The sequence below is a fragment of the Schistocerca nitens genome, chromosome 6 (assembly GCF_023898315.1).
Source record: "Schistocerca nitens isolate TAMUIC-IGC-003100 chromosome 6, iqSchNite1.1, whole genome shotgun sequence".
In the NCBI taxonomy this organism is placed as follows: domain Eukaryota; kingdom Metazoa; phylum Arthropoda; class Insecta; order Orthoptera; family Acrididae; genus Schistocerca; species Schistocerca nitens.
In genome coordinates, this window is record NC_064619.1 from 466553416 (window position 1) to 466580090 (window position 26675).

Consider the following 26675-nt stretch of genomic DNA (forward strand, 5'->3'; position numbering starts at 1 on the left):
GTGTCATGAAGTGACTGGACAAATGATTGGGTGATGACACATACTATATTTTTAAACTGATCACGCAAATGTCTGAAACTGTGAAATGGAGAAAGTCGATAAGATTTTGCTACATGTCTCATAATCCCAGTAGCATTCTAAGCGCACGCTGAGTTTGTCGCCCAGGTCGTTATTGAAACGAATAATACAAAATCCAACACGCAATAAAACTGAACCAAATTTAGCTGAAGACTCTCCTCCCTCCCCCCCCCCCCCTCACACAATACATATCATCAATGGTCAAGCACGAGAGGCTTAAATACAGAAATTAATACGTCACTGATGTAACTTGTGGCCAGTGTTGTTCCACATGTCTATTAAGAAAGGAGTCGACGAATATGAAGAGGATATGGAAAGAAGTTTAATATAGCGAAAAAAAAAAGAAGAAGAAGAGAAGTTTTCTTGGCGTGATGACAGAGCTGCCATTGAAGAGAGCGGAAAGAAAAATTAAAAATATGTTCGCAAGAAGTATCGTGAAAAGAGAAGTAAGCAATAAAAATTAATAGAAAGTAATCCAAAATTATAGTATGCTACCGCGAACATAATGCGGTAGACAGAACAACACTCAGGCAAGTAAATACGAAAACCATCAACTACTTGGGAAATAAAACCACACCAGATGGCAAAACTTATCCCACACAAAAAGTAGAAGCGCACAGCCAAAGACAGATTACTGTAATGAAAAGATACTGTCACACCAAAGACTTTAATAAGGAAACAAAAAAAAATAATTATTCAGGGCGCCTTCTGGAGCATGGTCTTGTCTGGGTCGTAAACTTGCGACTACAGATGCATGCGGTAAGAGGTGCAGAGAGACACTTGGAATTTGGTGCAGATCAGAGGTTATGTAGAAACAGGTTCACACGAAGAAATGTGACAAACAATGAAAATAGAGGAATTGAGAAAAAGTATTGCTGCCAACTAATCTCCAGACTGGGAATTAGAAGTGACAAGACGGACACATCCCAAACATTTCGTGAACATACATAGAAACACCGCATTTCTGTAGTACGCAGAGGGAAGGGTGATTTGCCGTGTGCTTACTACAGTTAACAGTAGTTCAGAAATACTGTTGGTGCCTCGTTAAGGCAGCGGCGAAGCATTCGGTGGCTCATTTTATTTCTTTTCGGTGACATCACTCTGAGTATGAATAAGGCTTCAATATAACTTACGTTGTCACCATCTACGCAGTGTAACAGCATTACCGGCGTCCTGCGATGTAGACATTACGTTTCCACACCAATTACATAGTTTACAAGAGGCGGTGAAACTTTCAAAAAAGTTCGAATATTCTGGGCATATCTATAAGCTGCACAAAATTCCTAATGTCTTGATCTAAAAATTTGTAATAGTAGTTGAATGAAGCGCCTACAATTCGAAAGAGCGGGCGCTGAAGTTTCGTTTTACTGGCACGAGGCATCACTAGAACGTTCGGAAAATCAGCCAGGAAACGATGTACAAGATTGAGACTTAGCCGCAAATGAAGGCTGAATTCAGAAGCATTTCACAACTACTGTTTAGGGTGGATAATGTGCAAAGACAGTTCAGTTCCTCGTCACAGAATTTGAGCGCTGCATTTAAGCTTTCCCACTTTCATACCCACTTTCCTGTCTTCTCACTGTTGCGCAGCTGCCATTTCTGTAAAATGAAACATCACGCCTCTGCAAGAGCCGACATATAAAACAGCGAGGGGAATGTTATTTTGATTAACTTGTGTCCCGTAAACGTCCCGTAACACAAAGGAAATTACAATTCACACTTTCGGCAACACGCTTTCATGTTCGAATCACAGGAAGAAATACGATTGGCAATTCGTAGGAACTCTAACTCGTTAATGTCATTTCGCAAAATACTTAGCCTCACTGTTTGAAAATTACAAAAAAATGGCTCTGAGCACTATGGGACTTAACTTCTGAGGTCATCAGTCCCCTAGAACTTAGAACTACTTAAACCTAACTAACCTAAAGACATCACACACATCCATGCCCGATGCAGGATTCTAACCTGCGACCGTAGCGGTCGCGCGGTTCCAGACTGAAGCGCCTAGAACCGCTCGGGCTTACCCGGCCGCCTTGAAAATTACAAATTCGGTATTTTAACAGTGTATTTCCTGTATGTACAAAGCCTCTCTTATAGATCTTGCATCTGGATTTTGACGGACATCATCGTGAAGCTCTCGCACTCACTAAGGGAACCCATATTGATAAGCGTCGCTCTTCTTTGGATCTTCGCCAATTTCCTCTACAAATCATGATGAGAAATACTCTTTAGGATTATTCCACTGAGTCTGTCATGAACCCGCTTTTCCTATAACGAGTTCTTTTTATGACCGCTCGTAAATGCCTCATAATGTCAAGATCGTCTTCCTAGTTAGGAAACGAAAAAGTTACTGGAGTCTGGGGAGTTGAGCACGAAGCAGCTACATGCTAGCAGCGGTTGCAGCTGCCACGTACTTGAATCATAGGGCAAATCTTCAAGAAAGAACATTGCGAGGTGATGCAATTGTTACAGGCGTCAGCCAGCGCACAGGACAAATTAGTTAACGCTGACATGGCGTTCTACGAGTTTTATGACGTCACTTCCTGCTGTTTTTCGTCACGTGAAACTCAAAATAAATTCTTCGATGTTTCGGCAACGTGCCACGTAAAGCAGAAACAAAAGAAAGCAAGAACGCTCCCTGTTTCACAAGCAGAAATCAGGGCGCCATACTGTATTTGGCGTGTTTGAGTACTAGCGTGATGAGAAGCCCATATTCGGTTGGTTTTATGTTATACGTTACACCCTTTGAATATATGCAGTTTCTAAGCACCAGGACATTGAATGTCTCGGGCACGAATCGTTACTGGTATGTAATAAAATAAAGGGAAGAGTCATGCTAGTGGTTAAACAATTTTCTAATTTAGTTTGATTCACGTTATAATGCGCGTGTTGTGAGACTAAGTCATTTTAAGGCACTGAAAATTCGCTAAAAAATGACGTTCTTGTTAGGATTTGTTGTAACTAAATGTCAATAACATTTCTGTGATTAAAGCCTTTAGAAGTTTCTAATATAAAATATAAGAACGATAAATGCTGATGTTCTGTACAGCGTAATTGCTTGAGGCGCCCCGATCCGGAAACAACAATGGAACAGAAGAGGATTCAGGTCCAGTTGTGCCCAATTTTTTTTCCCCCGTTCACGTCTGCTAAAAGGCTATAGGAGTTTCCTTTGAATTAATAGAAATAATTTCCGTAATATTTTATGTACATAAAAGTACGCTCTGTGAAGAGTGAGTTTGTTCGATTTGGTGAACTTTTATAAGCTGATGTCCTTCCTCAGTGGGCACGTTTCATTTTTGTTCACAGATATTGATATTTTTATATATACCACATACAGAACAACGTGACTTTGTAACAGGTCAAGAAAGGATATGTGCCTTTTAACAGAGCTAACGAAGGAATTCTACACAAATCAATTTTCGTGAACAAACTGTATGGTTCGTGAGCCAAATAGAGCCGACACCTTTAACTGAAGAGCGCGAAATCACGTTAACCATCTCGTGGCGTGTGCCGACAACTTACGTCACTGGATTCAGGAGGAGAAGGGAGAAGGGGTCCAAACCTCTTCATGCCATCCATATTTAGGTTTTTCCGTGGTTTCTCTAATCGATGAAGGAAGCTGAGATGGTTTCTCTGAAAAGATATGGCCGATTTTCTTTCATGAGATTTTTAATCACCTCGCTGTGGATAAAGCGTCATACTCTAGCCTTCCTTCCCGTTTTCAACAATAAATTACATTAACTCGTTTACTTCGTTACGTACACAATGTTCCCAATTTAAGGCATCATCGAAAAGCCATTTCATGTTCAAAAAATGGGCGTTCTCACATCCGACGAAATTTCCATCTGGAAAACATTTCGAATTCAATAACGAGGTTTATCGTTGCATTAGACTGGTATTTTGCAAACTTTCCAGAATCTAATTTCCCGGTTGAAACCACCTCGCGTCGACAAGCACTGTCCTAAAGGGAGAGTACGTAAAATAGAAGTTCATTTTATACCTCAGAAATAGCGCCTTTCAGAAAGGCTGAGAACTTTCCATTTTCATTCGTGGTGGGTGTAATAAAATCTTCAGCCACATCTTGACGCAAATTTTATGAATAGAAATTTTTCTTCTTGTTTGTGGATCCGTTGAGCTAAACGTTACGATACGCAGCAAATATATTCGAGCTACTCGGATCGTCTGCGTCTTACGTCCCTACACAACCTTCTAGTAAATGGCCCGCTTAATATACGCGGGGTCCTAGCCAGTAAAGAAAGACGACGGCGCAGAAACGTGGCTAAGTCACGAAGGACCCACCTGTAGCGCCAGAATTTCTTAACAGGTCCCTACGACACTCGCTCACAAGCTATCGCCTTAACACTCATACTTTTCTATTCGTAACTGCATAAAAGAAAAACTATTTTAAAAACGAAGCACGAAGGAAAAAATGTCTTTTACTTACATCTACTACTCATCGGCGGCACAAAAGCTTTCTCAGCCGCTTAGTTGTCTCTGACTCATTGACTAACGACCTGCCTGTTGACTGAGAAGCTCTTTGTTAAGGTCAGTACACCACGTAGTCGATAAAGAACGTAACTGTGTGCTTCCGTCACAGTTTGATTTGTGCACTGGTAACGCCCAAGCAGTAAGAGCATGACTAAATGCTTGATTATGTGAGTCACATACAATCTTACCAGTCCAAATCAAGAAAAGGTAGTTACTTCTCCTGGTTAAATCATTGCATTTAAGATCTATTCCAATACAAAAATTTCTACGCGATTCAAATAAAACACACATGCCTGGTTATGATTTAAGTACCTTACTGTCAAAGTACTATATATATATTCACTAAACGCGCCGCACCTTGAGTACTGCCCACTTTGAACTTAAAGGGCGAGGTTTATCGCCATTTGCCTAAAGCAATTATGAGGCGCGACCATGAAGAGTGTGAAATAAAAATTCCGCGACTAAAATATACGGAGAATAAGCAAAACATGTACCAGGACAAAAATTATCAGTTTAAAGCGCGCTTTCGCAACCGTTAGCAAACAAACGTCAGTCGCTGTACAAGTAAGCAACTGGTTTGTGGAGAATAGTTCACTCAGCTCAGATGCGTATGGAGGCTGTTCCTCTGACATAATTCGCTGTTTTTCTTGAACATCCAAGAAAATTAAATATATCCGATGGACGACGAAATTTCCAAGCGAATGCGAAACTCATACCCTCCACGAGAGTTATGGAACTTTAAAAGAGACCAGCAAGAAAGCTGTTATTTTTGTTATGAGATATATCTCTCGTTCAGATAAGTCTACTTTTAATTGCGCTCACAGGCCCCTAAATCTCTCTGAACACACAGCATGTATGTTTCCTGGGCCGACAACGGATATAATCACGTTAACTTCTAAATTTGTAAATTAACAGTTAATCACTCAGCCACCACTCCACAAGAAGCAAGTTTCATAAATGACAGAAAAAATTCGGGCACGACTTAAAAGTATGGATACAGATCATTCTTCATTGCAAAATTCACGCCTAATGATGAACTTAGGAAAGCTATATTTTGGGAATATCTAGCACCACGATCGCTTCAGGCGTCTAACGATAGAGCTACTTTTGTAGTAGTCGCAAATGATCCAAAACTACTCAACTTCTAAACTTAAATGCTGATTGATACCAGTGATATATAGCCTCGACTGACCTGTGGTGCCGGCCGCTGTGGCCGAGCGGTTCTAGGCGCTTCAGTCCGGAACCGTGCTGTTGTTACGGTCGCAGGTTCGAATCCTGCATCGGCCATGGATGTGTGTGATGTCCTTAGGTTAGTTAGGTTTAAGTAGTTGTAAGTCTAGCGGACTGATGACCTCAGATGTTAAGTCCGATAGTGATTAGAGCCATTTGAACCATTTTTTTTGACCTGTGGTGTATTTGAAGCCGTGGAATTTTTCTCGATATTCTTAAGAAAGTGACCGACCATTGTCTGTACTTTGCTTTTTGCATATATAAGTTACAAGGGGACAACGGCCTTGCCGCAGAGGATATACCGGTTCCCGTCAGATCACGGAAGTTAAGCGCTGTTGGGCGTGGCCGACTCTTGGATGGAAGACCATCCTGGCCGCAGTGCGCTGCTGCCATTTTTCGGGGTGCACTCAGCCTCGTGATGCCAATTGAGGTGCTTCTGGACCGCATAGTAGCCGTTCCGGTCAAAGAAAATCATCATAACGACCGGGAGAGCAGTGTGCTGACCACACACCCCTCCTATCCGCATCATCTGAGGAAGACAAGGCGGTCGGATGGTCCCGATGGGCCATTTGTGGCCTGAAGACTAAGTGCTGCTGCTGAAGTTACAAGGGCGCACAGTGTGGCTCACAGGGGTACAGAGCGATTGTGGCTAGACATTTCAGCACTGTAATCATCGAGTGATTTGAAATGTTCAAAATAATTCCTTCCAGTAATACTAGTCTGTTTTAATAACTTGGTTAGAGCATTATTAGGGCTCGGAACTTCTTTCATGAAGTGTTACAATAAAAATAGTCAATCGAAGCATCGAATAAAAACAATATTGCGCAGAAAACTTTGTAGTCAGGGGCAGCCACAATCTAATATCATTGCGAAGTTAAACCGCTTCAGCTGTAAGTACTTTATTTATAAGCACGACCGGTTTGCAGCATTTTAATTGCATCATCAGGTCCAATAAAATCAAGTCTTTTCTGACCAGAAGAGAGAACGGGTTAACCTAGCGTTCATAGTCGTCAATTTTTCGCTGAGTAGCGGACGTCAATCATAAAATAGCATAAAACAACGTAAATGTTCTTGTGGTACCATGAGTACCAGTATATGATCAGCTAACGAGTAATATTACACCGAAGAAGCGATCAAAAACCGACCACATATGAGCATCTAATATTACAGAGTGTACATTAAGTCCGGGAACAGTTTCAATTATTTACTGCACAAGAATCAAACATTGTACCGATAACATACGTATGTCATTTTGAAGAGTAACTCTGAAAGTTTGTTTTCATGTATACTGCCACAGCGTAGTTTGGTAATTTGCCGATAGTAGCGCCCTGTCGCAAAGATGGAGAGTTTAGCTGAGGAAAGAGCTTTCTGTACGTAGAAGTTCGACAAAAACAAGAGTGCTACAGCTGTTCACCGGATGTTTAGAACAAAGTACGGTAAGAAGCCACCAAAAAGGAAGCCCATTCACCACTGGCACAACAAATTCGTTACGACGGATTGCTTGTGGCCAGCAAAGAGAATCGGACGTCCCAGTTTGAGTGAAGTGCACGTGGAGCACCTACGAGAGACATTCATAAGGAGTCCAAAGAAATCGGTGCGTCGTGCATCCCGTGAACTCTAAATGTCTCCAATGACAGTGTCCTGCTACAAAATGAGTCTATGAAACCATTCAAATTGGAGCTAGTGCAGAAGCTTAATGACGACGATGCCGTGCTGGGACTGGTATGGCAAGAATTCGATTACTGTATTGACGTCTGCGGGTCACTCACGGTTCGCATATCGAATGTTTGTAAAAAAAACTTGCAGAGTTTCTCTTCAAAATGCAATATGTATGACATTCGTACAAAGCTTAGTTATTGTGCAATAAATACTTGAAAGTGTTCCCAGACTTTATGTACACCCTGTATGTACAGTTGAGCAGCACCGGTCCCTCATTTACATAAAAAGGATTGAAAAAACATACTGGTTAAAGCCCCAATTATTCATTCTTAAATTGTGGTTCATTCCCCCAAAAAATCCCATATAAAACTATTTTAAGCCTTAGCATGAAACTGAATATCGTGTCGTGCTTAAACAATTCAATCGGCAGAAAGCAACGCACTGCAAAGCCAGACGGCAAGAGACTGCACTTACCACCGCCGGCGCGAGCACTGGATGTTTAACAGGCAGCGTGTAAGACGGAACTGCGGGAGCGCCATATAGTGGCAGACAGAAGGTTCATGTGGAGGGCGCATGACCTGATTTTACTGCACTTCATGGTGCAGCTAAAATCCTATGAAACCGTTCGTGCTTATAAACAGAGTATTTAAACTTCAAAACGTTTTTACGTTAAAGAAAAAAAAGTAATAACATTTACATCTGCCGCTGTTCCTGTAAATCGTAGATAAGTCGTGACTAGATTATTGTTCACTGCGCATTTCGTCCTGCTTTTACACTAGCTTCTTCTTCTTCTTCATAAAAGAAATTCACTTCCTCTCCAAACAAGAAATTCGTCAGATTTCGTTGTTTTCATTCCATGCGGCTTGTTATACGGTATCAGAGCGCACAAATATTCGTTTCGTACTGTACACGGTGATTTTCATTTACTCCTTAATTAGCAACAAGCAGAGAGTTGGTGTTTTACAAATAAACCAGCACGCAAGGCCGACAGGTATGGAGCGACGCCGGCTACGCCGCTGTGTAATGAAAGGCGCGCCACAGCGAGTCTGCAAGATAAGCCCACAATGGAATTCCCGCAACAGATAACGCCGCGCGGTGTGCCCAGCAGCTGCCGCGGAACCGTACATTCAATCTCATTACATTTTCCGCAGTGCCCAAAAAGCTAAAAAAGGACAAATAAAAAATACATATGTCCAGGAGACGAGAACTTATTGTTTTAACTAACTGACATAGTCCTAATTTCATGTATTTCTCAGTGAGAATATCTAGTTAATCTTTAAAATAAACCACACTAAAAACGTCCCCCAAGAAAATGTGATGAAATATTCGGCGTTTCCCAGAAACACGCTACACTTACATGCCTACTATACTCTTTGTGTCCCATTCGTTTCAGGAAGTGGTCAAACCACAAAGCATAAAAGACACTCGCCCCAGGCAACAGCTGCGCACCTGCAGTATCAGTACTACAATATTGCTGAAAACGTGGATCTACTCGCGAAATAAAATATTTTCTCCAGGGTGGGCAACAACATGATTGACTTCCCACGGTTACATTTCCAGTTAGTCCTGAAGTCCTTTAATAGCTACGGATTTCAACAAAAACAGTCCAAGCAGCCGCTATTGTTTGGTACACACTTCTATTAGTACCGCTAAGAGAAGTTGACAACAAAGATGCCCTGACTAACGTACTTTCATTTGTAAAAACGTTAGTAAACTTCAGTGCATTTAGGTAGTTCGTGTCATGTTTAACTATGTTTATAGTGCTCCGTATTGTTAATTTCATCCATTTACAATTGACTGATCTTTTTTTTTTTTAGTTTTCCTACGTGTATTTCAATGTACTCCTAACACACAACATCTTTACTACTCTTTCGACGTCGTCGTCACCACCACCACCACCACCACCACCACCATTATGCTATTATAACCCCTATTACTATTACTGCTACTAAGCCAACGCTGCAATGTAATAACGAATGTTCGTTCGTTTGTCGTCTTCCTTGCATCTTAGGCTACATCGTAATATTTCAACCATATCGAGAATACCAGTGAGCCATAATTTGTGCCAAATATAAAAAAAGTTATACGTTTGTTTGCGAGTCCATCTTCCGCAGCAGCTGTTAACATGTGTTATTATAGGTTATTTTTCTTGAGCTGACTGCAATGTAATTAAAAAGAATTACACCATTTCGCATTTATTTACAAAGCATCTTCTGTGGTTTTCTGTAAATTGGAAACACACGGGGGACTCAGAGCCATTTGAACCATTTGATACACACGTTTGTACATTTATTTGATTCTTTTAGGTTAAAAACAGCCTTTTCTTTATTAAGTTGGTCTTTAAGCTACTTACGGTGTTTCTTTACATAGCCTGTGCCTTTCCCTCTTGCTAGCAGTGGTTGATGTCGACAGGTTTCATTTCACATCTGCAGTTTTTGGCATTTTGCGTTATTTCCTGCGCTGCACTATTTATAATTGACTTTAACTGTTTTTCATTCATCACTCCAAAAGTGTTTATGCCTATTCGTTTGTTGTCGTTCACGTTGTGAGTGTTGCCAAAAACTGCACTAATTAGTTTAAATTAACTTAATTAGTTTAAATTGTAAAAACATTGTGTTTTAATGTGGTTAAATGACGCTGTTTGTTTAAACACTGTTAAATTCTAAATTACTTGTTACTTTGCTTGCCGTAGTTGTTGCGTTCTCCGCCAAAATAATCACGCTTTCTAAACGCGACATCAATTGACTGCTGTATCAGCGGAGCACGAAACAAAAAGCGATTACGAGCTTCTCAAACAAGAGAGGAACGACAAGCCTGCAATGAAGCACGTCGTTTACCAGTTGGTGTATCAGAATCAGAAGAGCAATGGACAGTAAGACTCAAAACAGAAGGTTTACGAGATACTCCATCTCCCGAACCGTGCATTTGGATCTTGGATGCAAGCTTTAATCTTAACCGACATTGTTGTAGAATGCACAAAGCAAAGACACCGACAAAATACGTAAGGTGTGTGGACACTGCTGTGGATACAAATTCAACAATGAAATATCAGGACTGTGCTGCCAAACGGCAGTTATCCACGCATTCTATCATAAAATAATAATAATAATAATAAAAATAAAAAGAATAAATGGTCACTCTTCACGCATCCGTAAATCCGAGTTACATTTACCTTATCGCTTGTTTAATTTTATTTCCTCTTGCAATAAAAAAGTATCAGCTACCAAGTGTTATTCAAACTGCATAATGATCCCTCACAATGGAACAAATTATATTCTGGAATGTCAAACTGTTTCACCAATACGTGGTAGACGTTATGCGAAAACCGATATAACGTCTCCATTTCATTAAATCTAAAATCGTTGCGCTCAGAGGAGAACTCTCATTTGCGACATGCGGCTGAACGGTGGAAGAATCAGCGACAGTGGCAAAATGGTCATACTTCCAACAACGTTTACAGGCAGTCCGCGACAAATGAACGAATATGCACAAGGCATGCCGACTTTTTCATCACATTCACATGCAACCCAGAATGGGACGAGATACACGCGCAAACAAAGTTAACACTCGTCGCGGTGGTTGATAGCGACCGTAAAGGAATTTCCCATTTACAGGAACTCCCGTCAGTCACCGCGCGGAGTGTGTACTTCATTTGCGCGAGTAATAAAAGAGCTTCTACTACCCGGTCTGGCTCCAACCGATCGGCACGATTTGGCTGCACGAATTTTTAACCAAAAACCCACGCTACTGATGGATTTTATTGTGAAACATCACGTTTATTCTGAAACTCAATGCTGGATGTTTCCATTGAAAGACCAAGAGAGGCCTTCCTCATGCCTATATTCAAATATGGCGCATAACGAAAATACACTCAGCTTAAACTGATTACGTCATTTGTGCAGAAATGCCAGATCTTGAAGGAGGTCGACTGCCGTTCGATACTACCACCGAAAATAACAGTGCATGGGCCATGCGGTGCTATGAACGCACAATCACCATGCATGGCAGACAACAAATGCACGAAAAAATATCCCAGAGAATTCATTCATGAAGTTCGCACCGGTGATAACGGCTATCCTCCATACATACACCGTAAATCAGATGACAGAGGTCGCACAGCTACGATCAGAATAAGAAATGCCGATACTGGAGTCGACAACAAATGGATTGTGCCTTATTCGCCTCTTATCAAAAACATTTAAAGCGCTTAACAACATGAAGTAATGCAATTCCATCAAATCCACAAGGACAGCGATATGGCAGTATTCAAAACTGATAGTCCATGTGCGCGAACGGATGAAGTTATTCGATTGCAGACAGGTCGACGTATCAGCAGTAATGAGGCGGGGTGGCGCATTTAGAGTTTGCAAAGTCACAGTCGGCATCTCAACGCTGTTCACCTAAGTGTGCGATCTGAAAGTGGACAAATATTCTATATCACGGAAGAGGTTGCACGAAATGATGCTACTGCCCCAGCACACACAAACACTGACAGTATTTTTTTTTGCTCTCTGCGAAGGCGTATGTGCTAAAACATTACCATACGCGGATCTACAAGGAATACCACATAGAAAAAATTCCAACGACTAAAGCAAGGCACGCGAGTTGAAGAATCTGTGTTCGGCTGACGCATTGGGCAATATTTATAAAGTGCAACCAAATAACGCCGAATTTTTCTGAGTCATCAGTCTTCTGACTCGTCTGATGCTGCCCGCCACGAATTCCTCTCCTGTGCCAAGCTCTTCATCTCAGAGTAACACTTGCAACCTACAATTATTTGCTGGATATATTCCATTTTCTGTCTTCCTTTACAGTTCTTACCCTCTGCAGCTCCCCCTAGTACCAAGGAAGTCATTCCCTAATGACTTGGCAGATGTCCTAACATCCTGTCCCTTCAACTGTCAGTGTTTTCCAAATATTCCTTTCCTCTTCGATTCTGCGCAGAATTTCCTCATTCTTTATCTTATCAGTCTACCTAATTTTCAACATTCGTCTGCAACACCACATCTCAAATGCTTCGATTCTCTTCTGTTCCATGTTTCCTACCACACAATGGTGTGCTCCAAGCGTACTTTCTCAGAAATTAGTCTACTGGTTGGCAATACTGCTAATTAATGTCAAAAGGTCGAACAGCATTTGCAAATTTGAGAATGGTCGGCGGCGTAGAATCCCAGACGTACAGAGAAACTTGCCAAAATTTCATTTATCCAAAATGGCAATATTGGGAAATTACATTGATGGACGCCTCTGTCAGCAGTCATCCGCGACCAATACGAACATCATTCTCTATCATTTTGACAATATGTTCGCCATCCAATCCCAAATATCGGCGGGAAAAATTCAGGGAGTACTTGAGCGAAGACATTTTGCTCCGTATTCGAAACGTTAGCAACAGTAACACCATTCCATTTTTGGACATCATTTTCAGTGAAGGGCGGATATAAATGAGGCATCCACGTAACCATCAATAAAGAAACACTTGTTCGAATTGGCACGGTTGCACCAAAGCGTTCTGCGTATGAACTTTATGATACATATTTATTGAGAGAACAAACAATTCAATGCTGATGACCTGTGTGCATTTGTCGAAGCAAATAATTTTTAGTTGCAGACCAAAAATCGTCCTACGACACAACCACAAATGCGGTGGCCAGTGGTAGAGGCGAGCTAAAAAGACAGTTATACGACCGTTGGCGCAGGAGAAGTCCTTGCGTCATCAGATATTGCGGCTACATCACTGGATTGTGGATGAACAGCGCTCACATTACCATTGACTATACAATTTGCCGAAGCTCAAACATTTAATATTTTCAAAGGTTCTGACACGGCGAAATTGCTGAAAACTAGCAAACTGATTTCCATGGATGAATGAATTAAGGCGTACAAGAAACGCTTGAAGCGTTTTATCGAACTCTTCAAGTTCTACTGGCAAATGAAAACCCATTCAGTGGAGCTATCTTTTTCTAGCAGACGATTTACGACAGTCTCTATCATGCATAACAAAATCAACATCAGCTGATGAACTCATCACTTCCCTCAAAGCATCGCATCTTTGGAGGCATGTCCAGAAACATTTAAGACCAATATGCGCGCACATCTTCAGCGCAATGCGCCAATCATATTTTCGAGACAACTATTCGGCACTGGTAACGGAGAACTATCAGTTGATACCGACACTGCAAAAAAAAAAAAAACGCACTCAAGGATTACATTCTGAGGGGTTGTAATGTTGGTGGTTCATTTGATTGTTTGATTGATTGAGTAGAGGGGACCAAACAGAGAGGTCATCGGTCCCATCAGATTAGGGAAGGATGGGGAAGGAAGTCTGCCGTGCCCCTTCAAAGGAAACATCCCGGCATTGCCTGAAGCCATTTAGGGAAATTACGGAAAACTTAAATCAGGAGGGCTGGACGCGGATTTGAACCAACGCCCTCCCGAATGAGAGTCCAGTGTGCTAACCACAACGCCATCTCGCTCGGTGTAATTTATTTGTCACGATCCTTGGTGACAGATTGCGCCCGGGAGGCCTGTGTGTGCACTGTCTGTTTTGACCCTGTAGACAGTAACTGTGCTCAGATTAGAGGCAAATAGTGTTTGCAAGATTCATTCTAGGGTAAAACCATTCCCCATCGACGAGTATGTTCTCTTGTAGAGCACCTTTAGCTATCTGAACGGGGTCGCATTGTGGGACTCCAGGATGTTGGATAGACGTATCGGCGGATAGCTCAACAAATCTCGACACAATGTATCGGTTGTGTGTCGTTGCTTTCAACAGTGGTCTGCGTAACATTCCCGCACGTGTCGACCAGGTTCTGGACGTTCGCGTAGTACAGACGCACGTCAAAACGACGCATCGTACGAATAGCGTTGACCAACCGAATACCATTCAGGGAAGACTTCTGGACATCTGTTGCACCTGCAGTGTCATCAGACACCAGTCTGACTGTTAAAATCACGTGTATGTGTGACCAGGCTACCACTGACACCACGACACGGCGATCTATGGCTACTCTAGTGTGGCGAAAGACGTGACTGGAGAGTGGACTGGCGTTCTGTTGTATTCGGTGACGACAGCAGGTTCAGTCTGTATGGACTAAACTTATACGTGTATGTCAAAGACCTGGTGTACAGCATATTCTACAGTGCATTCGCTCACGACACACAATTCCAATGCCGAGCGCGTGCATGTTAGTGTGTGTGTGTGTGGGGGGGGAGGGGGTGGGGGGGGGGAGGCATCAGTTACAAATCGCTATCATATTTGGTGTTCCTGCGGCGTAAAATCCCCGTGCTAATGGCATTTCTTCGACACGAAGCTGACGTGCTGTTTCAGTAGGCAATGTACGTCCACGTACGACGGCTGCGGCGCAACGTGCTCTTCGTGATGCACGCTACTGCCTGGCCAGTAAGATCATCAGATCAGTCATCACTGGAACACGATGAGATGGGAACTTACTCGATCTCCAGGGCGTGCAAGAACCACTGCCGAATTGCAACATAAGGCGCAAGATGCTTCGAATATTCTATCGGAGGATGCCATTCGGTGCTTTTAAGAAAGCTTTCATGCAGGGGTACCCCCCTGCGTTGACGACTTGCACTGTGTATTGATGCGACTGTTTAGGCACCCTGTACTGTGACATGTGTGTTTGGTCTGCGTTTGTTGTATACTCTTACAATGATTAACTACCTATCAACTGAAATGTCAATAAAATGACCTGTTCCTTGGTGGTTTTACATATTCTTTTCTTCCGGCAGTGTACATTAAATGAAAATTAAACTTTTGTGTCATTGTTCCATCGATCGAACAATTCAAAAAGTTTTCCCGCAAACTGCCATCCATTTAAAAACTACATTGGCATTGCGAACGTGCTATTTTAGCAGCAAAAAGCACCGACGTCAATGTAGTCAGTTGCCGGCGATTCTGACACCTACAAATCGATTGACGTCGCCATGACTGCGGACGAAATTCTACACTGTCCAATGAGTTTATAAAATCGTTGGACCCTTCTGGTGTGCCACCGAGCATTGTTTGTTTTGTTTTAGGGCGCAAAAACAACTAGGGTCATACGCACCTATGTCAGAACCATAGAACACAAAGGGGAAAAAAGGAGTTGAAAACGACTACACGTTATGGCCAATCAACGTAAGGAAAATCAGCTAAAAACACGGTCTTGAAAAGGTCCATAAAATATGCCATAGAGAGACGGTGGTCTTTAACTACAGATTAAATGTTCTTCACCATATTGCTAAGACGGATAAAAAGTAAAACGCGGTTGACAGTCCGCGTGTCGTTTGCTAAAACGGCCGATAACTCAGACGGCAAACATACGATACTGGCCATTAAAATTGCTACACCACGAAGATGACGGGCTACAGACGCGAAATTTAACCGACAGGATGAAGATGCTGTAAAAGATTAGCTTTTCACAGCATTCACACAACGTTGGCGCCACCTACAACGTGCTGACATGAGTAAAGTTTTCAAACCGATTTCTCATACACAAACAGCAGTTGACCGGAGTTGCCTAGTGAAACGTTGTTGTGATGAGGAGAAATGCGTACCATCACGTTTCCGACTTTGATAAAGGTCGGATTGAAGCCTATCGCGATTGCGGTTTATCGTATAGCGACACTGCTGCTCGCGTTGATCGAGTTCCAATGACTCTTGGCAGAATATGGAATCGGTGGGTTCAGGAGGGTAATACGGAACGCCGTGCTGGATCCCAACGGCCTCGTATCTCTAGCAGTCGAGATGACAGGCATCTTATCCGCATGGCTGTAGCGGATCGTGCAGCCACGTCTCGATCCCTGAGTCAACAGATGGGGACGTTTGCAAGACAACCACCATCTGCACGGACAGTTCGACGACGTTTGCAGCAGCATGGACTATCAGCTCAGAGACCATGGCTGCGGTTACCCTTGACGCTGCATCACAGACAGGAGCGCCTGCGATGGTGTACTCAACGACGAACCTGGGTGCACTAATGGCAAAACGTCATTTTTTCGGATGAATCTAGGTTCTGTTTACAGCATCATGATGGCGACATCGCGGTGAACGCACATTGGGAGCGTGTATTCGTCATCGCCATACTGGCGTATCATCCGGCGTGATGGTATGTGGTGCCATTGGTTACACGTCTCGGTCACCTCTTGTTCGCATTGACGGCACTTTGAACAGTGGACGTTACATTTCAGATGTGTTACGACCCGTGGCTCTACCCTTCATTCGATCCCTGCGAAACCCTACATTTCAGCAGGATAGTGCACGACCGCATGTTGCAGGTCCTGTACGGGCCTTTCTGGATACAGAAAATGTTCGACTGCTGCCCTGGGCAGCACATTCTCCAGATCTCTCACCAACTGAAAACGTCTGGTCAATGGTGGCCGAGCAACTGGCTCGTCACAATAGGCCAGCCACTACTCTTGATGAACTGTGGTATCGTGTTGAAGCTGGATGGGCAGCTGTACCTGTACACGCCATCCAAGCTCTGTTTGACTCAATGCCCAGGCGTATCAAGGCCGTTATTACGGCCAGAGGTGGTTGTTCTGGGTGCTGATTCCTCAGGATCTAAGCACCCAAATTGCGTGAAAATGTAATCACATGTCAGTTCTAGTATAATATATTTGTCCAATGAATACCCGTTTATCATCTGCATTTCTTCTTGGTGTAGCAATTTTAATGGCCAGTAGTGTAAATAAGAACGTAAGTAGTTTTAAAAAAGGGCATTTCTTCAGGAAATGACGAACCGTCATAGGTTGAAGACAACAGTGTTGGGGGAGCACCATTTAACAAATGGCGATGGCTAAAAGGGCAGTGCCCAATACGCAAACTAGCTAAAATGATCTCGCGGTGAGAGGGCCGATAGAAGGTCGTCCAAGCCGATGAGAGGGGCTTCATTCCCCGGAGCTTGTTCCCACGAAGGGAGGCCCAGTGGTGATGCCAAAGTGACACACCTGCTGACAGACGGCAACACAGAGATCATTGGAGGGAATGAAGAACTAGCGGGACGAGGTACGAGGACTGCAGCCTTGCAACAGCGTCAGCGGCCTCGTTTCCATGCCACCGCACGGGTTACCAATAAAAGTCGGCACACCAATATTTCTTTTATGCGACATTAATCCATCACGATCGTGCAATGGAACCGGGCTCCCTGTCAAAAAACTGATGGCAGACGCCATGGAAGCGGCAATTTTGAATGACAAGTCAAAAAGAGAAGATGTGCTGATTCCACGTATTCCCATCATCGCTGTCTACATGCCATTTGATTTCTAACGACTGCAGTCCCCCGTTCGCCTTGCATTCTCAATGACTACCAAAAAACCACAAGGTCATTCGCTTCAAGTGTGAGGATTAAATGTGGAAAACACATTTTTTCACACGGTCAATTGTATGTTGCATGCTCACGAGTGAGACAACTGAAAATTCTTTTTACAGAAGATGGAAAGACCCAGTATATTTTATTCACTCAAGCACCTCAATCAACCTTTCCTAATGTAATTCAATGCGCAAAAATTATTGTATTTAATTTATTTTGTACGTGTAAATGTGTGTACTTTATATATGTGTACCTACTTATACCTATTATACAAGCACAGACAAGAGGTTTAGACAGTAATAAATAAAAATATAAATAAATAATTGTCATCGCTAATTGCCCCTACGACTGCATTCTTAATGTAAGAATTCGCAGTATTATCGAGACAATTTTCAGTGACTAAGTATGGCAAAATTCTTTGCAAAGTCTTAGAAAGAAAGAAACCCGAAAATCTCTTTGAAAGATGAAATGATAATACAGTGCTGTTATGTATAATGAAAGTTTCTTAGAAATTATCGGAACCCGCTGAATATGCACCTTCGAGACTTTCAACGTCAAAAATGTATGAAAGTGTGTAGCGAAATTTCCAGTGAGAGCAACCTATCAACTCACAGCTATCAGCAGCGAGATAAACACAAATATTTTTCACCGCATACGAATCCTTAATCCAAGGAATTACAGAGCAGAAAATATTGCCCAAGATAATCCCGAAATAGCTTGACATTTGAGCACGAAAAATCTTTCACGTTAAGATAAAATTCTATGCCGTTGTGTGAAACATTTTCCGTTACAGTCCTGTGATACCCAACAATTCAATGAGCGAGGTTGAAGAAAGAAAGATTACTGTTTAATGTCATCAGCGATGAGATCATCAGGGGTGGACAGAACAAGGTAAGGCCGATTAGGGTGCGTCCCGAGCATGCACTGTAAAGTACCATCATTCTTCGTTCGCTACACCCACGAACTGAATGCGGCATGAAACCGAGCACTAATCCAAATGCATTGTACAACCGCTGGCTCCCCATGATGGTGCCTCATAACTGCTCGTAGGCAGATAGCGGTAAACCGCACTATCGCTTGCCGTACTTTGACAAGACTGCCTCGTGATAACAATTTTGGACCAAACATGAATATCTCGTCAGACTCCAGAAGCCATGTGCTGGGCACACGTAAACATCACGAGTCACATGCGCGGGAACGAAGGTCGAGCCAAGTATAAACACCGCGAGTCTAACCCTGCCGGCACGGTAGCTCAGCGTGTTCGGTCAGAGGGTTAGCTGCCCTCTGTAATAAAAAAACTGAGTTAATGGATCAACAACGAACTTCAACGGCCGTCAGGTGACGTCCGCCACGAACAATTGAAACGAACAATAACGAACAAAATGAGATTTAAAAAAAAAAAAAAAAAAAAAAAAAAACCATGAGACAAACACTTGTCCATTACAATCTGAGCTTAGTTCTTACCATCACGCCGCGAGAACTGGACATAATTCGTTAAATCTGCCTTACAAAGCAAGCATGCTAGTGATTTTGTATCTTCGTTATTGAAGAAAAAATTAATTAAGCCTTACATAACGTCAAGGGGGAGGGGGTTCCGTGGAAGTAGTGATAAAGAATGCAGTGATAGCGACGTGACTGCAGAAAAAGAATGCGGCCAAAACGTTAAATTTTAGATAACGAGAGTGAAGAGCAAAATGCAATATCTAAATAATGTGTATCATGCATTTGGCGGGAAGAGAAAAATACACCAACTTTAGCAAATATTCTGAAACCAATGACAGAAAAGCTTCTATTTCAAATCATTTAAGGGAATACCTATCATTATTAGAGCGATTTTCTAATATGTTTGATGACAAATTGTGGGAAATACTTGTTAGAACAATAAATTTCATCGCGCGTGAGATAATAAACAACGAAGGAAAAAGAAGTGTGTGACACTTTGTACCCAGTTACTTTCCACAAAACGAAGGCATATTATTGCACTGTGCTTCTTGATGGCTCAAGTCAGAAAACTAACTATCCACATGAATTGGCCTAAAAGACCAATATTTTTTAAAAAGTAATGTTTTAAAAAGCTTTAAACCAATTACATCATTCTTCACTTTTGCAATAATGAAACTCAGACAGTACTGGCCGGCTTCGTAAGACAAAGACATTAGGAAAGACAAGCTTAAAGACGATAATGATCAAAGCAGAAGAAATGAAATAAAATTTGTGCTGCAGCCGGGACTTGAAACCGGGTCTTCTTGCTTCCTAGGCAGAAATGCTAACCATTACACCACCGCAGTACAATGGTCAACATTGCTGGTCGAACTAGCCAAGTTGAATGCCCTCACTACACAAACTTCAATTCATATCTTCAGCTTATTTTCCCTTACATTGTCACTACTGTCAGGGCTCTCAGACATTGGAATAGCACCCCAGCGTTGGACGTAATGGGAAAGTCCGGTACCATAGGAGATCTTATAATTAAATGTTTCCCTGAGACATTTAAGCCTCTTCATTATCTGCCTAGCAAAGAAGAAGACCCAGGTTCGAGTCCCGGCTGCAGCACAAACAAATCTTAATTCATTTCTTCTGCTTCAATCATTATCGTAGGTAATGAAAAAGACTTAAATGCCTCAAGGAAACATTTAATTATAAAATTTAAAGATATTTGCACACCGTTGAAAATTTCAGTATAGACTAAACCTTAAAGGACGTTTAGCATATAAACAATTCAATACATCGAAAAGAGCGAGATGTGGAATAAAAGCTATAAACTATGTGAGGTAAGTACCGGTAATTGTTACGGTTTCAAAATATATACTGGCCAGAACAAAACCGATCGGTATAACAGTGCATCTGAGAATGCTGTCATGGACTTGTCACAATCCATACTGAATAAGAAGTATACTTTGTTTCTTGTCAACAGGTAATACTCGCCTAACGTATTTTTTAAAACTACACCACGAAAACACACACAAATATGTCAAACTATACAAAAATAAACTTTAAAGAAATGAGAATGTTCATGGAGAAGTTGTAATAATATGTTGGCTCTGAAATGAAAAGACAAGGATGACATGCATAGGATATCAACAAAACACAAAAGTGTAGTTATGGTTGAATAAATATACAAACAGTTTATAAAAATAAAAACGACTACATGCATCCTTGAATACCATAAGGGATTGGCCGGAACTGATTGTCAAGCTCAGATATTGGCCTATTTCCCAATTATGGCAAAATTCCTCAATAGGTGCCGAAAACTTTTATTTTTAATATGTCGGATATAACTGTTCAATACGTCCATTATCCATAAAACAATACACGATCAAAGAGAGAAGGCATCTACATCTGCGTGATTATTCTGCAATTCACAATTAAGTGACTGGGAGGGGGTTCATCGAACTGCCTTCAAGCTATTTTTCTGCCGTTCCACTCTCCAACAGCGCGCGGGAAAAACGAACACTTAAATCTTTCCGTGCGAGCTCTGGTTTTACTTATTTCATTATGACACTCATTTCTCCCTGTGTAGGTGGGCGCCAATAAAATATTTTCGCATTCAGAGCAGAAATTTAGTGATTAAAATTTCATGGGAAGGCCCTAACGCAACGAAAAACGCCTTTGTTTTAATGACTGCCACTCCAATCCGCATATCATGTACGTGGCACACTCTTCCTTATTTCGCAATAATCCAAGACGAGCTGTCGTCCTCTCAACTTTTTCGGTGTCCTCCGTCAATCCTACCCGATGCGGATGCCACACCTCACAGTAATACTCCAGAAGAGGGCGGAAAAGCGTAGAGTAGGCAGTCACTTTAGAAGACCTGTTGCATTTTCTAAGTACTCTGCCAATAAATCGCAGGGTTCTCTTCCCCCCACACCATTATCTATGTGATCGTTCCAACTTCATTTATTCGTAATTGCAATCCCTAAGTATTTAGTTGAGCTTACAGCCTTTAGATTTGTGTAATTTATCGTGTAACCGAAATTTAGCGGATTCCTTTTATTACTCATGTGAATGACTTCACACTTTTCGTTATTTAGAGTCAATTGCCACTTTTTGCACCAAACATATATCGTGTCTAATTCATTTTGTAATTGGCTTTGATAATCCGATGGCTTAACAAGACGGTAAATGACAGCAACATCAGCAGACAATGTAAGAGTGCTGCTCAGATTGTCTCCTAAATCTTCAGGAACATCCGAGGACCAAAACGCTTCCTTGGGGAATGCCAGACATGACTTCCCGTCAGTTATTACAAACTGTGATCTTTCTGACAAGAAATCACGAACCCAGTCACACAACTGAGACGGTATTCCGTAAGCACGCGATTTGGTAAGAAGTTGGTTGTGAGGAATGGTTTCAAAAGCCTCCTGGAAATCTAAAAATATGGAATTAATCGGACGTTCCCTGTCGGTAGCACTCATTATTTCAAGAGAATAAAGAGCTACAATGATATTTCCATCCCTTTTTGGCTATTTGTCAATAGTTCGTTTTCTTGGTGGTAATTCATAAAATTCAAACACAGTATTTAAAAATCCTAACGCAACTCGATGGGACTGTAATTGAGGTGATTAATCCTGTCTCCTTTGTTTAGTAATAGAGTGACCTGTGAAACTTTTTCTGAATCCGTGTTGGTTGTTTGTCAATAATTCGTTTCCTTCGAGGTGATTCATAATGTTCGAGCACAATATTTGTTTGAAAATACTACTGCAAATCGAGTTATATAGGTCTGTAATTACGGGGATTACTTTTATTTCCCTTCTACGGTATAGGTGCGACTTGTACAACTTTCCAGTCTTTGTATACGGACCTTTCGACGAGTGAGCGGTTGTATGTGACTGCTAAGTATGGACTATTGTCTCAGCCTACACCGAAAGGAACCTAACTGGTATACAATCTGACCGGAGGCCTTGTTTTATTATGTGATTTAAAAATGCTTCGCTACACTGTGGTTATATACATCCAAGTTATGCATATTGGCAGTTGTTCTTCATTCGAATTCTGGAGTATTTACTTCGTCATCTTTGGTAAGTGGGTCAGCATATGGTGATTACCGAATAAATATAGTACAGGTACTTTGTTTAAAAAATATTAAGAGAGTAGCGGAGATGCAGATAGAAACCACAGGCTAGACTTTGACAAAAACATGGCAGGAAATCGACCGTGACCTTTTCCTAAGCACCATCCCAGTATTCCCCTAAACCAGTGATTCCCAACATGCGGTAATTACCACCTGAAGGATAAAATTAAATTTTATGAGGGGTAAAAACCAAACGATTCGATTCTGTCTCAAAAAACAATACGTTGGTCGTTGTAGGCTGTATTGTGTTTTCTCAAGCTAATTTCGGCAGTTAGCCATTATCAAGCACATTTGCTATGACATGTATTTTGATTTAACGAAGGCTTTTGACTGTGTTGACCACAAAATATTACTGCAGAAGTTGGAATATTATGGAGTAAGGGGAGTAGCTTACAATTGGTTCGCCTCTTACTTTAAGAACAGAAAGCAGAAGGTAATTCTCCGCAATATTGAGAGTGGTAATGATGTTCAGTCCCAATGGGGCACTGTTACATGGGGCGTTCCCCAAGGATCGGTGCTGGGGCCACTGCTGTTTCTTATTTATATAAATGATATGCCTTCTAGTATTACAGGCGATTCAAAAATATTTCTGTTTGCTGATGACACCAGTTTGGTAGTGAAGGATCTTGTGTGTAATATTGAAACATTATCAAATAATGTAGTTCATGAAATAAGTTCGTGGCTTGTGGAAAATAATTTGATGCTAAATCACAGTAAGACTCAGTTTTTTACAGTTTCTAACTCACAATTCAACAAGAACTGATATTTTAATCAGACAGAATGGGCATGTTATAAGCGAGACGGAGCAGTTCAAGTTCCTAGGCGTACAGATAGATAGTAAGCTGTTGTGGAAAGCTCATGTTCAGGATCTTGTTCAGAAACTAAATGCCGCTTTATTTACCATTAGAACAGTATCTGAAATAAGGGACATTTCAACACGAAAAGTAGTCTACTTCGCATATTTTCATACGCTTATGTCATATGGTATTATTTTTTGGGGTAATTCTTCTGATTCAAAAAGGGTATTTTTGGCTCAAAAACGGGCTGTTCAAGCTGTGTGTGGTGTAAGTTCGAGAACCTCTTGTCGACCCCTATTCAATAGTCTGGGAATTCTGACATTGCCTTCACCGTATATATTTTCTTTAATGTCGTTTGCTGTTAGAAATATTAGCTTATTCCCAGGAGTTAGCAGCTTTCACTCAGGTAATACTAGGCAGAAATTAAATCTGCATGTGGAATGCACTTCCTTGACTTGTGCAGAAAGGAGTGCAGTATTCTGCTGCATCCATTTTCAATAAGCTACCACAAGAACTCAAAAATCTTAGCAGTAGCCCAAACGCTTTCAAGTCAAACTGAAGTTTCCTCATGGCTCACTCCTTCTATTCTGTCGAGGAGCTCCTGGAAGAGCTAAAAAATTAAGCAAATTCCAGTGTTACATTCTTGATTTTCTTTATTTAAACTTACGACGTGCCGCCTGAATATGTTTCTTATATTCCATTTTATCTGTTTCTACAATCGTGTTATAATTTCATGTATTGACTCGTTCCATGACCATGGATACTTCTCCTTAATGTGGTCCCACGGAACAATAAATAAATAAATAAATAAATAAATATCGCGCTCATCACCCAATGAGCACGATATGTAATACATCACACAGCAAATGTGCTTGCCAATGACTCATGGCTCAAATCAGCTAACAGCACGATTTTAATAAAGCAGAATAGTTCCCACAACGGACAATGTATTCTAATTAAGGCTGTGGATACCCACGGATGCACAAAAATACTGTTTCAGTCCCGAAACTAATTTTTTTCTAAAGATCATTAATATTATAACAATTTTGTGTGAGACTAATATTGATTATATAAGATATCAATAATTACTTTTTCTCAATCAGTAGTATTAATGTGGTGGAGGTTATAGGTCCACCCACTACGCACTTATGCTGTGCTTTTTCCCGTACATCACTAATGATAAAAGTGTGACACATACGTAAAGAACGCTAAACATCTCAAGAACATGTCTTCTACAAATTGTACATAGTAACTGCAGTAGTCCACAAATTGCTTCATTACTCGCTTCTGGACATGAAAGGGAAGCAGTTGTTGGGAAGGGAGTGAGACAGTGTTGTAACCTCTCCCCGATGTTATTCAATCTGTAGAAGAAATAAAAACTTTGAGGTTCGCCGATGACATTGTAATTCTGTCAGAGACTGCTAAGGACATAGAAGAGCAGTTGAATGGAATGGATAGCGTCTTGAAAGGAGGATATAAGATGAACATCAACAAAAGCAAAACAAGGATAACGGAATGTAGTCGAATTAAGTCGGATGACGCTGAGGGAATTAGATTAGGAAATGAGTTTTGCTATTTGGGGAGTAAAATAACTGATGATGGTCGAAGTAGAGATGATATAAAATGTAGACTGGCAATAGCAAGGAAAGCGTTTCTGAAGAAGAGAAATTTGTTAACACTGAGTGTAGATTTAAGTGTCAGGAAGTCGTTTCTGAAAGTATTTGTATGGAGTGTAGCCATGTATGGAAGTGAAACATGGACGATAACCAGTTTGGACAAGAAGAGAATAGAAGCTTTCAAAATGTGGTGCTACAGAAGAATGCTGAAGATTAGATGGGTAGATCACATAACTAATGAGGAGGTACTGAATAGGATTGGGGAGAAGAGAAGTTTGTGGCACAACTTGACTAGAAGAAGGGACCGGTTGGTAGGACATGTTCTGAAGCGTCAAGGGATCACCAATTTAGTATTGGAGGGCAACGTGGAGGGTAAAAACCGTAGAGGGAGACCAAGAGATGAATACACTAAACAGATTCAGAAGGATGTAGGTTGCAGTAGGTACTGGGAGATGAAGCTTGCACAGGATAGAGTAGCATGGAGAGCTGCATCAAACGTCTCTGGACTGAAGACCACAACAACATGCAGATAAACGAATTAACTGACAGCACGACACAGCAGCAACTACATATGGTCTACTAGAGTGCTGTATATTATTATTATTATTATTATTATTATTATTTCTTTCCTTCTCAGACCTTAGGTCTGGTTCGAAATGAAAGTGACGCGGACCTTGATCAAGCGTGACTTCCTTTTAACTGTACGGTATATGTTACATTGCGTTTAGGAACTTTCGGGTAATTGAACATGTATCAATAATTACGGATTTCTGTAGTTGTATATATATGTTTGGATGTAGCTGTATTGCGTTGGTGTACTGGTGGATATTGTGTGGTATGACTCCTGTAGTTGATAGTATAATTGGTATAATGTCAACTTTATCCTGATGCCACATGTCCTTGACTTCCTCGGCCAGTTGGATGTATTTTTCAATTTTTTCTCCTGTTTTCTTTTGTATATTTGTTGTATTGGGTATGGATATTTCGATTAGTTGTGTTAATTTCTTCTTTTTATTGGTGAGTATGATGTCAGGTTTGTTATGTGGCGTTGTTTTATCTGTTATAATGGTTCTGTTCCAGTATAATTTGTATTCATCATTCTCCTGTACATTTTGTGGTGCATACTTGTATGTAGGAACGTGTTGTTTTATAAGTTTATGTTGTAAGGCAAGCTGTTGATGAATTATTTTTGCAACATTGTCATGTCTTCTGGGGTATTCTGTATTTGCTAGTATTGTACATCCGCTTGTGATGTGATCTACTGTTTCTATTTGTTGTTTGCAAAGTCTGCATTTATCTGTTGTGGTATTGGGATCTTTAATAATATGCTTGCTGTAATACCTGGTGTTTATTGTTTGATCCTGTATTGCAATCATGAATCCTTCCGTCTCACTGTATATATTGCCTTTTCTTAGCCATGTGT

General features: G+C 41.3%; 1 protein-coding gene and 1 non-coding gene across 4 annotated transcripts in view; both read right to left on the bottom strand.

Annotated features, from left to right (window-relative positions):
* The window catches only part of LOC126262879 (protein enabled), a 217278-nt gene that overhangs the window by 111736 nt on the left and 78867 nt on the right, over window positions 1–26675 (bottom strand). The gene's annotated exons all lie outside the window — the stretch shown is intronic.
* On the bottom strand, window positions 19984–20056 carry Trnap-agg (transfer RNA proline (anticodon AGG)). Its single transcript has one exon. It is a non-coding gene; the product is annotated as a tRNA-Pro (tRNA).